This window comes from Plectropomus leopardus, chromosome 2, assembly GCF_026936395.1.
Source record: "Plectropomus leopardus strain MGB_pleo_1.0 chromosome 2, ASM2693639v1, whole genome shotgun sequence".
Classification (NCBI taxonomy): domain Eukaryota; kingdom Metazoa; phylum Chordata; class Actinopteri; order Perciformes; family Serranidae; genus Plectropomus; species Plectropomus leopardus.
In genome coordinates this window covers 31,025,757-31,040,212 of record NC_142177.1, presented here as the reverse complement: position 1 = coordinate 31,040,212, position 14,456 = coordinate 31,025,757, and the positions used below count along the sequence as shown (strand labels likewise).

Here is a 14,456-nt window from a genome sequence, read left to right as displayed (position 1 = left end):
GCTCACTCCCTACTTTAATGTCAGATGCAAATAGAGCCTCTGTTTCCTTCAAGGGGTGAACAAGTCCTATCAGCATCATCTGTATGCAGTTATGATAAACATGGAGAGCCATGTACTCAGACCCACACACACGGAAAGACACACCGTATCAGCAATACAATTTGGTTTAGTATTGATGCATACACACACCTGCCTCTCTGCTCTCTGTGCATATGCTGCTAACTGAAAGGACATGGTTCTTTATCTTTTACGTTTTCTCTTCTCATCCACCCCTCAGAGCGGAGAGATGCTTGGGTCCAACTAAAATGTTGTATGGCGTCAGCATACAGCAATGAAACCTTGCTGTCAATTAGCCGGTCTCATTTTGATGCATGCAGATTCATTTTGATCTGGTACACTGTGTACCATGTGCAAAAAAGAAAAAAAGTGTGTAATATGAAGACACTCGGCGTATGTGTGTGTTTCTATGTGTGTCCCAGTGGTTGTGATCCCACACCAGAGATATGAAAGCAATTAATCTTGGTTTTAGTCATGGTAGCGCTGATGCACAGAATAGATTTCAACAAAAAGAGAAGGAGGAAAAATATAACTGCACGCTTGGCATCAGTGAATGAATTTATTACCGATGTCTCAAACAAAACTGGTTTTGTCAAGCTACAATTACCTTGACAAAGAACCAATACCTTGAAGCTTGGCGATAAATTTCTCTACTGAGCTGTGTGTACAGATACATTTCTCTCTCTTTGTTCATTATCACTCGCACCACAGCCAGCAGTTTGTAACTACAGAAGACACTAACAAATTTGATCAAAATATCCACGAGGGGGGAGCCTTTGCATTTAAAGTAAGATAAAACATTCAGTTCAATTGTGCTGAAAAACATCCTCGTCATTACTTAGTGTGGATTATATTGTACGTATAATTTCAGGCACGTAATTTCATTGGCTACAGGAGCTGTAAAAGATAAACCTGTCATGGGGAGATGTGCAAAATGCTGCTAAGGACCGAATGCAATGGAAAGAGCTCATTGAAGCCTTATGTCCCTTTTGTCCGTAGAAGTAAATAAGTAATCTAAATAGCTAAAGCAACATTATGCAAGAATTGACATTTTTGTGATGTGGCATCCCTGCAATTTCAGAGAGCTACACCACTGTTGTAAATACAAACTGTGTCTGCAGGGTTGCAACTGTATATTCTGTCCTGACGTAAGCTGCAGCGATCTGTTATGGCTAACAGGAATACAGTGAAAATTCAACAGCAGAGTGTAGATTACTGCTAATGTTAGATTGCAAGGGTTGTTAATCATCAGTTTTGTAACTGTTCGATATTATATCGATTCTTTGGACAACCATACGACATTTGCAAATATCACACAGTCTGCCATGATACGATTTTGATTCAACTCAGGGGCCTGCGATCGATATGAGATGATATCATCTGATCATTAAACACAAACTGTTACAGAAGATGCTGCCACCCCTTTCTTTTTTGCTTTTGGCTATAAAACACAAAAAACATTACATCATGTTCAGTACTGTAACCGATTAAGACAGTTTTCTTTAAATTAACTCCACTTACACACACAGAGCACTTTCTAGAAGAAATACTTTTAATTGAACTAAATGATCTTTTCCCTAAAACTTCAGGTCTATCTGGCTTAAAGCCCTGAAGGCAAACTTCCCAGACATAAAATATGGATTAAAAATGACGTCATTTAATAAAAGTATAAAATTTGGCTCATCATTAATTGTCAAGGTCAAAATAGCTGTTATTTTGCTAGTCACACAGTATTAGCTTAGGCACTTTCACATTGCATAAATTAGCCTAGTGGCTAGGTGAAGTTTAGCGTAACAATTCACATGTATTATTAGTGCTTTCATTTACTTACTGCTGGTTAAATTCATGGTATCTCTGACAGAAAAGCATGATTGAATTTCAGTCTGCATACTCGTTTTTGGCCAAACATTGTTGAAATAGAGCAGCTAATGTTGCATTGTCATTGCAAGAAGTTCACCAAGTGAGACATCTGTCCAGGCAGGTACGTTGTTGTTAATCCCATAACGTTATTGTTTACATATGGCGTGCTCTGCCTGTTGACCCTCATTTCTTGGATGGACAGGTGCATTGATCATGAATCAATATTTTGATGTTACACCCCTAATTGCAATGTAGGCCGCTGTTATGAGTTCTGGTCCAATCCAGAGTGTCATGGACAGTTGTATACGGGGGGATATGACCTTAGAGGCCAAAATCTACGTTGACTGACAAGGTAGAGTAATATTACAGGATTTTACACAAATATGAGTCGGCACTGTTTTGGAGATGAATACCAACGTAACAAAAAGAATCACAAAAATATTATTATATAAAGTTTAAGTTTTGTTTAAATACTACTGGCATTTTCAGTTCATGGACATAGTTTGCTTAGTCTGAGAATGTGACATTTGTTTTCTGGAAAATCTACAAAAATCCATCAGAAGGGATGACACCGATACCAGACTTACGTCACAATCGCACAAAAAAATTGGCAGGTATGTACAACCTGCTGTCAGATTCCCCTGTAAGCCATGAGCTTACATCAGGACCGCAACCAGGTTTCCCACACATTTTTAACCAATTAATTTTAAAAACTTTTAAAAAACTTCTCCATAACATTCTACCCCATTTCCATGAGTTAATTTAAGTTGTTTAAAATTGGTAAGCCTTTAAACGTGCACTTACCAGCCATAAAGGAATATGCTATCTTTGCTCACAAGTTAGAAATTCCTAGCTGCATAGCCCAACAGGCCAGACTGGCAAATATTGCAAAAAAAATGCTGCACTTCTTTTTGAAGGATAGAAAACCAAATATCCGATCACCATTTAAGCAATGATGCACTAGATTATAATAACACTATATTTTTCATAATGTTAGATATGTTTTGGGATTTTTTTAGCATAATTTAAACAATGGCTAAAACATTTTTTCCCAAAACATTGTGTTAATTGCACAACACTTCCAGGCCTGGAAAATATGTTTTCTAATTTCATAACTTTTCCAAGAATTTCATGACTGTGGGAATCCTGAGTAACATTATGTACTGTTTGCAGTCTTGGTCATACTCTGTTTTTCTCTTATTTGCTTCCTAATTCAACGTCCTCTTTTATCTTATTTTATTATTTATTTGCTTCTGCCATGTCTGGACTAAGAACAGAGATAGTTTCTGTATTGAAAACTCTCATCATACATATTATCAAAGGAAAACATCAGAATCACGCACACACAGCATTGAGGAAACAAAATGTAACACAGAGCTTAACAGCCCAGCTACCTTATGCAGTACACCACAAACACACCTTTCCTGAATGATTCTACGTGCTCTCCAGGATTCAGCATGGACAGTCAGGGTACCATTTCAATAATAGTGCAGCTATTATTTTCAGGTTAAAAAAAGTCTACTGGTTAACTGCTTATAGTAGAGGATTTGTCTTGTTTTTTAAATGAGTGGGGAAACAACAACAACAAGAAAAAAGGGACCTGTGCATTTTAAACAACACAAGTGCATTATTCACTGTAACAATGGGTACTTTGCTAATGTGGGTACAAGCAAGTGCCTAAAACACTGAACCCTGATGGTGCTGTACCCACAATAATGGTAAAACGCTCCATTTCAGGCTGCTCTGCTTTAAAACACTGACTGATGCATGTGGATCCATACTAGACATTTACTGTAAATGAGAGTCCTGCCCTGCAACAGTCACTCAGCTAGTCACTGACTCCACAACGATTGTGGTCATTACTGCTGTCATTCGGACGGATGGAAGGCTAGTAAATGGTTAACTTAATTTTGTGCTGTCATTACCAGGCTTCTGTTCTGTTGCCTAAAGGACAATAACCCAGTTTAATGTGTACTCAGAGTATCAAGGTATTCATATAAATGTCCATCTCAGGATGAGCCTTGGAAACTAGCTAACGCCATAAATGCTGTAGGATATGACACTGGTCCATGCTATATAAAAATTAAATATAAAATAAATGCTGGGGTGAAATGGATGTGCACCATTATGTTTCCCTTAAATTTAAATTTGTCTCAATTTTGGACCACGCGGTCCTGCTAAAATGTTAATTGGTAACATAGGTCTGTAAACAGGTTTATGCTCATTAATTACAGTATTTAAAACTTAAACCATGCCTCCTAAATTAATATCAGTGTACCTTGAATTTAGCTAGGGCTGTTCTGAACCAAAGAAAATCTTGGTCAACTGAAATTCTACCCACTCTGCAACCAATTGATTGGTTGATAGGAGAATAATATCTGCATGTTATCTCTAGATTAACTAAATCACGACTGAGTGCCTTAGGGCTGTGCCCAATTCAGAAGCATGCTGGTCGAATCACATTTGCAAAGCAATCTCATTCAACTGAAGGGTCTCTGACTGATGATCTATGACTTTCAAGAGGCAACCCTAGAGTGCCTTGTGTGTTCACCAAAGCTTTTTTTTTCCTGTCACAGGGCTCAAAAGGAATACTTGTCTCGGGCAAGTAAAGTCTGCTCAAGCAAGCGAAATGCCTAGAGTGAAAAATAAATGTGATCTCCTCTGCAATATTATCAAAAAAATATTACTTATGTTAAATATCTCTGTAATACTGCATACGAGAGAGAGCACAGAAGCTAATGTTAGCCATTCCACCGTCTGTTTGCACACTTAGTACAATAAATCTATAGTGATAAGTCCAGCGCTGAATGCAGCGCTGTCGTTTCCAGCTGGGGCAAGAAAGAAATCGGTGGACACACAACCTAATTAAAGTAACACCAGCATTTGTCCCACCTATGACAATTTGGTCGGACAAAAGCATATGAACAACCAATCGACCATTTGACCATTAGTTTACAGCCCTAAATTTAGCTTTATCAATTTTAGAAAAAGGGGGGCTTTTTAAACAGCAAGTTAATGCCCTCCATATCAGACAATAATTCCAGTGTCACTGACATCTTTTGAACAAATGATGAAAAAGCCACTTGATCTGAAGAAAGTGAGCAAATTCTAGTTATGATAGGCAACACAAGTAGTGCTAAAAATACATTCACATGTGACGAACTTTGCTCTCTAGTAACATATGCAACACAAATAAGATGATCACTTTAAGCTCTCAGTGAACAGGTTACTCCACTGGTGCTGCTACTTCACCACAACACTGCATCATCACTGCATCTGCTTACATAGCGCATCTAATCAGCCCAAATCCTCTCCAGCACCTGTAGACTCAAATTCCCCCCAAAGAGAGGTGAGAGAGAGAGAGGTTATCATCATTGCCTATACCTCTCTGAATTTTATTTCTGAGTTTAAATGTCACAGTCTGGACACCACACCATGTGCAAACTCTGAAATCACAAATTATTATAACCTTTCTATGTGAGCCAGCTGAATGAATTGAAAACTTATTTTTGCTTACAACCAAACCAGCAGACGTTAGCTAACACACTGCCAAATCTGTGCAATATTTTGATTAAGGGGGAAACATGGCGGGCAAAGAGCCGACAGTAAATTTGAGTAATTTCCTGTATTACATTGTTGAGCAATGTAACGTCTTGTTTGACAACACCGACCTTGAAATAGGGCTGCTTTATAGCACAATGCATGAATTAGCATTTTCTAAATCAAACACACTTCAATGGCTGCTGCATGCCACCCCCGTTACTCAATACCTTACTCAAAAAGCCATCACATAAGGTTGGAGCACTGAATAAAACATCTATTGTATGATCAGCTATTAAAATGGTCCCTGTGCTGAGCTTTGTGGAGAAGAAGAAGTAAAAGGACAGGGAGAAGGTGGTCGATACATCGCCCAAATAGAACAAGGGACAGGTGAGAACATGTCCCTGTCAGGTCGATGATGGCAAAGACATTTGCGTTTACATCAGGAGGATGTCTGCTGACCATTTTAAAGAAGTGGTCTATTGCATGCATCTGCCAGTCACCACCACTTTTACACCAGTCTGCCCAATGTTAAAAAAGGGACCTGATTCATCCTATATATCCTCACAAGGTAAGAAACACCCAGAACAATTAACACTAGGGTTGGGCCAGTGTGAATATTTTCAAACCGGTTTGATATTAAGCCAAACACCTGACCAGACTGGTTTGCCAAATTATACCAAGTGTCCTACATAATTCAGCTGTCAATCCAGAGGAACATAATGTCGCAATGTCCCAAAAGAAAGCGAGTGTCTAACTATCACATAGCATCACTAGACACTGGAGCTCTCCATCCATGCTGAATCCATTAAATATGCATCACTGTTACTTCATACACAAATCACGGAGCTATCAGCTGTGAACTCGAGATCAGAAACTTTCAGCTTCCCTCGATCTCCCTCCAGCCAGCTGACACTATGTTTGGGTTTTTGTGGTAAATAATTCCTCATTTCAACTTCCTGAATCAGCCGTTTCTCATCCAATGCAGCGCTTTCAAAACGAGCATCAGATATAAATAAAAACAGAGTCCTACAAAAGTTCAGCTCTCATAAGCACCTGCTTCCGGTAGAGAGAGCTCTTTCATTGGCTTTAAATAGAAAAAAAATGCTGTATTGGTGCAGTTTTAGTCTGTGCTGAAATTTGATACCAGCTGCCTCAGATCCCTTGGTTCTGAAGTAAATACGGCAACATACCGCTTGAACCTGTGAGGCACTAGTTGCTCCATTAGTAAGTTTACAAACATGATAATATAATAATGACACTGCAATATTGCTCATTACTAAGGCATTTTGAGTTGCATTTGGTGCTGTGACTTTTGAAAATTGCCAGAATGTGACAAAAGGACAAATGCCAGTTCGGCCGGTCTGCATGAATTAAACAGGTTTAAGCTCTTACACTGGAGCAGATCGTCAAAACCAGAAATTGACCCAACTCTAGTAAAAACATTGCAAATACTGTGTTAATTAGACATCAGAGCCGCTGATCATATGTTCATACGTAGGAGGAAAAGGATATAATGTGCACTACTGCAATGACAAGGAAGAATGTGTGAGGTGGACGGCGGATGAACACTGAATGCACTGGAGCAGAGGAACCTGCTGGCAGCAGCTGTTTTCCAACAAAAAGGAGGCTCAGTTATACTTTTTAAAATCAAAGAAAATGTATTGATAAGACTTAAAGAGAACTAATAAAAGTAAATGGAATGCATTTCTGTTAGAAAAAGCTTTTACAAAGTTATTTCAAGCTACAGTAGTTTGAGTTAATACTGCAACACAACGCCATTTCAAATTTTGTTTTATGTCTTGGGATTTACAAACAGGAACCAATTCAGTCAAGCGGATTTGAGGTGAATGTGGCTAGCTTAGCAAAGGTGCTTCAAATAAAATCAGAATTTAACTTTATTATCCAAATAAAGAACTTCATTTATCAGTGGAACAAGATGATCATCTTGTGCTGAACGGTGTTGCAAGAATGGTCAATTTCACTCATCCTTGTGAACAAAAGGGTTTCTGGAGGCAAATTCAAATACTACAATTCATTTTTTCCTTATTCTTATTATTTTTCCTTATGCAATTGAAGCTATCAGAGAGTCTAATGAATGCAATTCAAATTTTCTGTGGGCACTATTCTGTGCGTGTACTGCTGACTCACCCATGCATCTGAAGGCTTTCTTATTTCTTAAGCAGCATGGCTTGCTGACAACTTAACAGTGTCTTGTCTACAAACAGGGCCCTGTTATTGGATTAGCCCAAACCCTTACAACACTCAGGCACTGCCAAAAGCAACTCTTTGGCTACTGTATGGGAGGTAGAGGCAGTGAGAACTACTATAATAGTAGATGCATGAAATACCACACACTTATACTAAGACATTTTATAAGTGTCTGTATGTGTGAGAGACAGCCAAAAAATGCATGCACTACAGCTAAGGGGTGTAACTACTACAAGGTTGTGGGTTTGGTAGTGTGTGAGAAAGACAGACAGAGAGAGAGGCCGACAGAGAGACAGAAGTCGAGAGGAGTGTATTCACAAATAACAGGATTTTATGTCTGAATACAGATGCATGAGTCACACATTTTCCTGAAGTTGTACTTGTTATCTGTGCCTGATTACATGTGTGCGAGCTGGCATTCATGTGTGAACATACTTGTGTGCAATTTCGTTTGTACGTCACGTTTCCCTCAGAGGAGTACTCCTACCAATTAATCACCTTTGTGAGACCAGTTTTCAAAAGGGTTTTTGAAACAGAAAGGCTAAATTTACATTTTCAAGGGGTTTGATTGCTAGCTCATTTAAATGTCATGAACACAGAACCGGGCTTCTAAACAGCAAACGGAACAGGGCAATCTTTGTTGAGTAATGTTTTACTAAACAGGGCCATGCTAAGGTCATATTGACCTGGTCAGCTCTACTCAAGAGCCTACTAATGAAGTTCACACACTCCAAATACTTTTAATGATGACAGGCCATGGTCAAAAGAAACTCAATTATGTTTTTGAGCAGGGCTTGCTGATCTCCTGTGACCTTGTGTCATTAAAAGGAGCAGGGATGGCAGAGAGGGTGATGGACTTCAAGACATACAAGGAATAAATGATGTGAGCTGAGTCATAAAACAAAGAGAGGAGGAGAGAGGTCACGTAGGATTTTTAGCAAAAACTGTGAGTTCTTTAACTGACTCAATCAAGCAGTGAGAAGCATTTTGAGTGCAATGGTGCATAAGACAATTCATCTAAGATGATGCGAAACTAGACTGCATCCTCCACTAAATCTAACTTGCCAAAGCACTGTATGGTAAATACAAAAGATTATTTGTACCAAAAGGAGTAGTTCACAATTTTGGGAAACACTTATTTTGCTTTTTGTATCCAAAGGTTGTCCTTTTTACTGGAGTAGTGGACAAGATTTCCATTGCATAAGAACTGTATTATACTTTATTCCTTGCTGTGAGGGTCCAAGGAAAATGGGATGTTGTATGTTGTGAAGCCCTCCAAGGCTAATTATGATTTTTGACATTGGACTTTAAAGATAAAAATTGAAATTGAATTTAAATTGAAATTAGTATTTGTACAGCTCTTTGGAATATGTTTGTGATTGGGCTACAATAGACTTTGACTTGATTAATCTGTAAAGCACTCTGGGTTGCCTTTGGGTATGAAATATGCTATATAAATATATTTGCCTTGCTTTATGGGGTGGTAATGATAATTGTATTAGTCAAGCCCTCAGGTGTAACCAGGGAAAGAGCTATGGCTTTTGATTTTAAAATGCAAAGAAATATACATGAAAGGTCTTTTTTTTGGCAAGTGACCATGGTATAAGCAGGATAATGCCTTTTAAGGTTTCTATAATTGGGAATTCTCTGCCTCTCTGGAGGCAACTGTCCACCGCCATTGTCCACTAATTCCTGAAAATGGACGCCCTGTCTGGCATAACCACGTCTTGTTTTTTAAGCTGTACAAAATCAAACTGTAAAAATGACAGGCTCATATTTCTTCCAAATATTATTTCCTGAAGTTTCCACTGGTTGCCGGTGACAACAAGTCCAATCTTTGCTCTCTTATTGACCCAGAGACTTCTTTTCATTTTAAACTTGGTCATTTTTCTTTTGTAGGAGTTTTTAAAGTGTTTTTTTATTTATTCAACATGATGCATTTACTGTTTTTAATTTTTATTCTGATAATATGTTTTGTCACAATTTGAGTACTAGAACAAGTGATTGATGTGCACATGCTAACAAGACATAAGTGGCAGTTTTCAGGTACCCATTACTGTAATTTAAAAAATAAATAAATAATTTCTTAATAAATCCCCATGTTTTATACATGTGGGACCAGTTCCAGGTTTTTTTTTTCAGTACCACATTCTAGTACATCCAGAGGTTAAACTGCTACACATTTCTCACTGCTCAATGGTGAGCAGCTCAAGGAGCTTTGGTTGTTATACGATGAGATAGTGAGAGGACAACCACTTCCAACCTACAGTATCAGTTGCAGAGCCTCGTCTCCTTATGTTTTGTAGTGTCTTGGACTCCTGCCAGATCATTATGGTCTGTCTGAGCACCTCCAAATGTTGAGAAGGGCATGCAGCATTTTACAGCATCCAGCAGTCCTGGACACAGAGTTAAACTGCAACTGGACACAAAAGACAAAACTAAACAAGAGACATCTCAGGAAGCTTTAAAAGACGGCTGTTTGCGACTCATCTCCGAGTGTGGGACGTGAGGGGCGTCAAAAGTTTTGAAATGAAACAGCATCCATAATATTCTCACTGAATTCCCTCTGTGTGTGAAATCAAAAAATATTTTGAGTGAGAGGAGGCACTTACACTTAAATAATGCAATACAGTCTTTCTTGATCTGTCAAAAACATCTCGGGCAGAAAAGGCTCAGTCAGCATTAGACACATCTAAGCTGATAATTTGATCCAAAAAAATGATGACAGGTTTGTGTTTGCTTCACACAAACACAACATTAGGTTGATTTGGACATTTTAACAATCACACTAAATGTGTTTATCAGCCCAAAATAGCCCTCGTAAGTCTAATCTTTTCTTGATGATGGCTGCAATGAATCTAATTGAAGCTGCGATTGTGATAAATAATGTATTTTGGTTTTCTGTCTGAGCCATTTTGGGAGTGAAATATGCAAACATTAAAATGACTTCCATAAACATAAAGAGGAGCTGATGTGCAGAGGGTGTTTCTGCAGAGCCATAGTGAAACAATTTGAGAATGCAGTTTGTTAGCACAATACCCGAGCACTTCTGTTGATGAGTTCAGCTCGATTGTATTTCCCATGTGTCTTATTCTCTCTCTCGACTGTAAATCTGATCAGGCTCTGCTCAAAGAACTGCCTCATAACCCGCCTATAGTGAGCCTGAGGACAAACACACACACAAACACGCACGCGCAAACACTAAAGGACACAGTTATCGGTTTATTTGTATGAAATTGTGTTAGTATGGTTCGAGAAGATTACATGGTAACTGTTTGAATTTAGCCCTGGTCTCCTGATAGGTAATTTACAGTGGGCTGGGAGAAGATAATGGATGTTATTCAGGAGAGGCTGGGTGGATTCCATCTACTGCTGTCCATCAGTTTACATGCTGCGGCCAGATTGAATAACAAGTTTACACCCTCTCTGTGAATTCTCTTTATTGAATCGGCCCGCTTTTTTAAAAAAATTTGTCCTTCACAAACAAATCTAAGCTTTCTCCCTTGTGATAGACTGATTTGGCAATATGAAAGAATGTTCTCTGACCGCCATTAACAAACACACGTGAGAAACATGATTGAGGGACAAAGGGAACAGAAATTAAATCAGCACAATTGTGTAAAACTTTTCCGAGAGCTCTAAATGTGTCCCCCATTCTTGTTATCAGGCCAACAACATATTCTTCATCAGAGCAGAGAGTCGACTACATGTGTATGGTTTTCGGAGATTTGTTAAGTGTTAAAACCTGCAGGGCTGGCAGAACCTCTTGGCCCTCAGAGGGGTTGTCAAGTAATTAATCTGAGAATAGCCAGGGCAGTCCTGAGAATTGAGCCCCGACATCTGACAGGGCTTTGATTGGGAGACAGGCATCTAAAGAGATGTGAGGGGGAGATTCTCGTCGCCTCGGCAGGAAAGAGCGAGGAGATCAAAGTGGTCCGGCAATGTTCCGACACGGCAGAGTCGAGCTTTTGTTTTGCTCTAAACATGTTTTATCTGATGAGGCCTGCTGGCCAATCTCAGAGCGTTGTCTTTCTAATCGCCTAATCCTTCCACAGCAGCCCCTGCCTCTTAGAAAAAAAACTGACAAACACTGAGGTCATCTACTCTCTCTACGTGCTGAGTGTGTTAAAGGTAGTGTACTGTGTAGGTGTAGACAGAGGAGTACATGTCGAGGACAGTTGCTATTATTGCCAAAGAATAAGGTGAAAGCAAAAGTGGCACATTGACAAAGCTGATGGTTATTAAAATTTGACTTAAAATGCAAAGGACAGAGTAGGCTGCACTGAAATAAGACAGTTATATGAAAAACAACAGAGGGTACGATGCAATTAAACAAATGCGCCTTAAAAGAAATAGTTCAGATCTTTCTCAGTGGGGTTACATGATGTACTTATTCATATAAAGTATATTGCATACACGGGGTTCCCATGCATTTTCATGGACAAAATGTCAATATGTTTTTTGCCAACAGGTTTTTCATGACCGTGGGAACCCCGCCTTACCCCTTTCCCATCAAAATCTGCATGTGCACGCACTTTTTTTAAACACTGGTAACCTGTTAGAAATAGGTTATAGACTGCTTTCCCATCACCAGTACCACAGAACTTGTACACAGCTTTGTAGCTGAAAAGTGTGCCTTTTGTGTGTGTGTGTGTGTGTGTGTGTGTGTGTGTGTGTGTGTCCATAAGTGGGTGGGGTGGGGTGGTTGGTGTGTCCGTGCAACATCATGGACAAACCAAAAACAGGTAGAAAGCAGTATGGACAGAGGTCTGTGTAATCTTTACTGTGGTTGGTTCTCTTTATATATTTCTCACTTGCGCAGTCTCTTTTTCAAACTCAGTGCTATGTTTTTTGGATCAGTGTTTTAGCACTACTTAGGAAGAGATGGAGGGTAATTAGGTGCAGTGCATCACTGCATCTCACCAGTTAAAGGAGCTGAAATTAGCACGTTCACCTGTTGTGTTCCCATCAATGCTGAACGAAGCTGCAGGCAATAAATACCCATGAGTGCAGAGTCATTTGACCCAGGTGTTATGGCCCATGTCACGCATTCTCATTGCATAAAAAGCAAGAAGTTAATGGGTGTTGGGTGTTGGATGTCAGATGTCGGTAGGCACGCCCCCAGTCTGGAGAAGCAGTAAAGAGTACGGCCATGGAAGTTTCGCAATGCACTGCTACAGGGGGCAACGGCAAAACGGAGCCACCTACAAACAGTATCACTTTAAGCTTATATTGAGAATATATTCACCGCTTCGCTTGTCGCAGACAGCCCTTTCTGACAGGAAACCATCAACTCCTTGTCAAAGCCACCAGACTTCACTGAAAAAACAGTAATTTTAGTGCGCTGACCATCGGAGCTGCTGGTCTACTGATGCCTCCATCTGTCAGTTTGTCGGTGTTATTGTGTGACTTTGATCAATCCAAACTAACCCTTTAATACAAAAAAGTCAAAAAATAAAACAAACAAGTTAATAGGAGCTGCTGGTTTACCGCTGCCACGATCTATGTTTTGTAAGGGCAAATTAGTGTTTTTCTCAATGGGGTATGGCTTACAAGATATATAACTGCTTAAGTTCACTGTCAGAAAGATATAACAGTGAAAACAGTCTCAATATAGCGTGCACTTAAACTGGTATTAATATTTTTTAGGTGGCTAAAATACGTTTTGTTGCCGCCCCTGTCCAAAGTGGTACTTCAGCCTGCTTCTGCAAACTGGAGGCTTGCCAACTGCCATTCACTGTATGTAACAATGAATAAGTACCTCATATAAACCCATTTCAAAAGATTCAAACTATCTCTTTAATGTCTCTTTAATGTCTCTTGAGTTTCAAACTCAATGATATTAGTGTTAATTAGTGTAGCATACTACTTCACATTGAAGGGGGAATAAAATGTGTTGTGTGTGTTTAACCAGAAATATTTTTGATTTTGATGTTACTAACATGTTACTGCAGTATTGCTTCTATACAGAATTGGTATAGAAGAATCACTTGACGTGCCAGTCAGTGAAAACTCAATGTAATGTTTTTAACAGTATTTCTATTGAATTTCCATCCTTGTCCTATTGTTTGAATGTCACACAATACAATCCTAAAGCACTTTGGCCAACTGACCTTCTAGATTAAAAGACAAACATAAAATTTAGCAGCCTCAGACAAATAAATCAACCTTAATTGCAGCATGTGAAAAAAGTGTTCATGTTTCTCCTTTAACTTGAATTTGGCTCATTTAGAGTTTTTCATTTCCAGAGTGGTTTACTTAATGAATCTCGTTTCCTTATGCATAAGAGATGCTAATTAAAAAGGGAAAGTCTTTATAATTATTACACTGAAGTAGCACATGAATAACTGGTTATATTTTAACATTAACATTAACATTACACAGACATTAAATTTCAGCGACCAGGCTGGTGATTACACTTATTGTGAGAAACTGAACCTTAATGAAACACTTTAATGCAATAAATGTAATTTTATGTGCGTGATTGTTATGTTGCCCACACAGTTTCATACACAGTTAGCAGTTATACTGGACTCTTTCCTGAACTGTGAACAAAACAGAAGTAAAACCAGATTGTCACTCAATTCTAAATAGCAGAGAGAGACTTTTCCCTAAAGCTCTATCCTGCACACATAATCATCTAAATGGTGTCAGAGTCTTCAAGTGAGTCTGAAATCTCAATACCCTTCCATAAAATCTGGTCTTAACTCCTTCAAGGCACTTTCATCTCAACTTTAAATATGATGCAGTATTTTTATGTGTTGCCACATATAAACACATTTGTGTAG

At 38.9% G+C, this 14,456-nt stretch overlaps 1 protein-coding gene across 2 annotated transcripts in view; it reads right to left on the bottom strand.

The window, feature by feature from the left end:
• The window catches only part of slc12a5a (solute carrier family 12 member 5a), a 199,981-nt gene that overhangs the window by 126,992 nt on the left and 58,533 nt on the right, over positions 1-14,456 (bottom strand). The window lies entirely within an intron of this gene.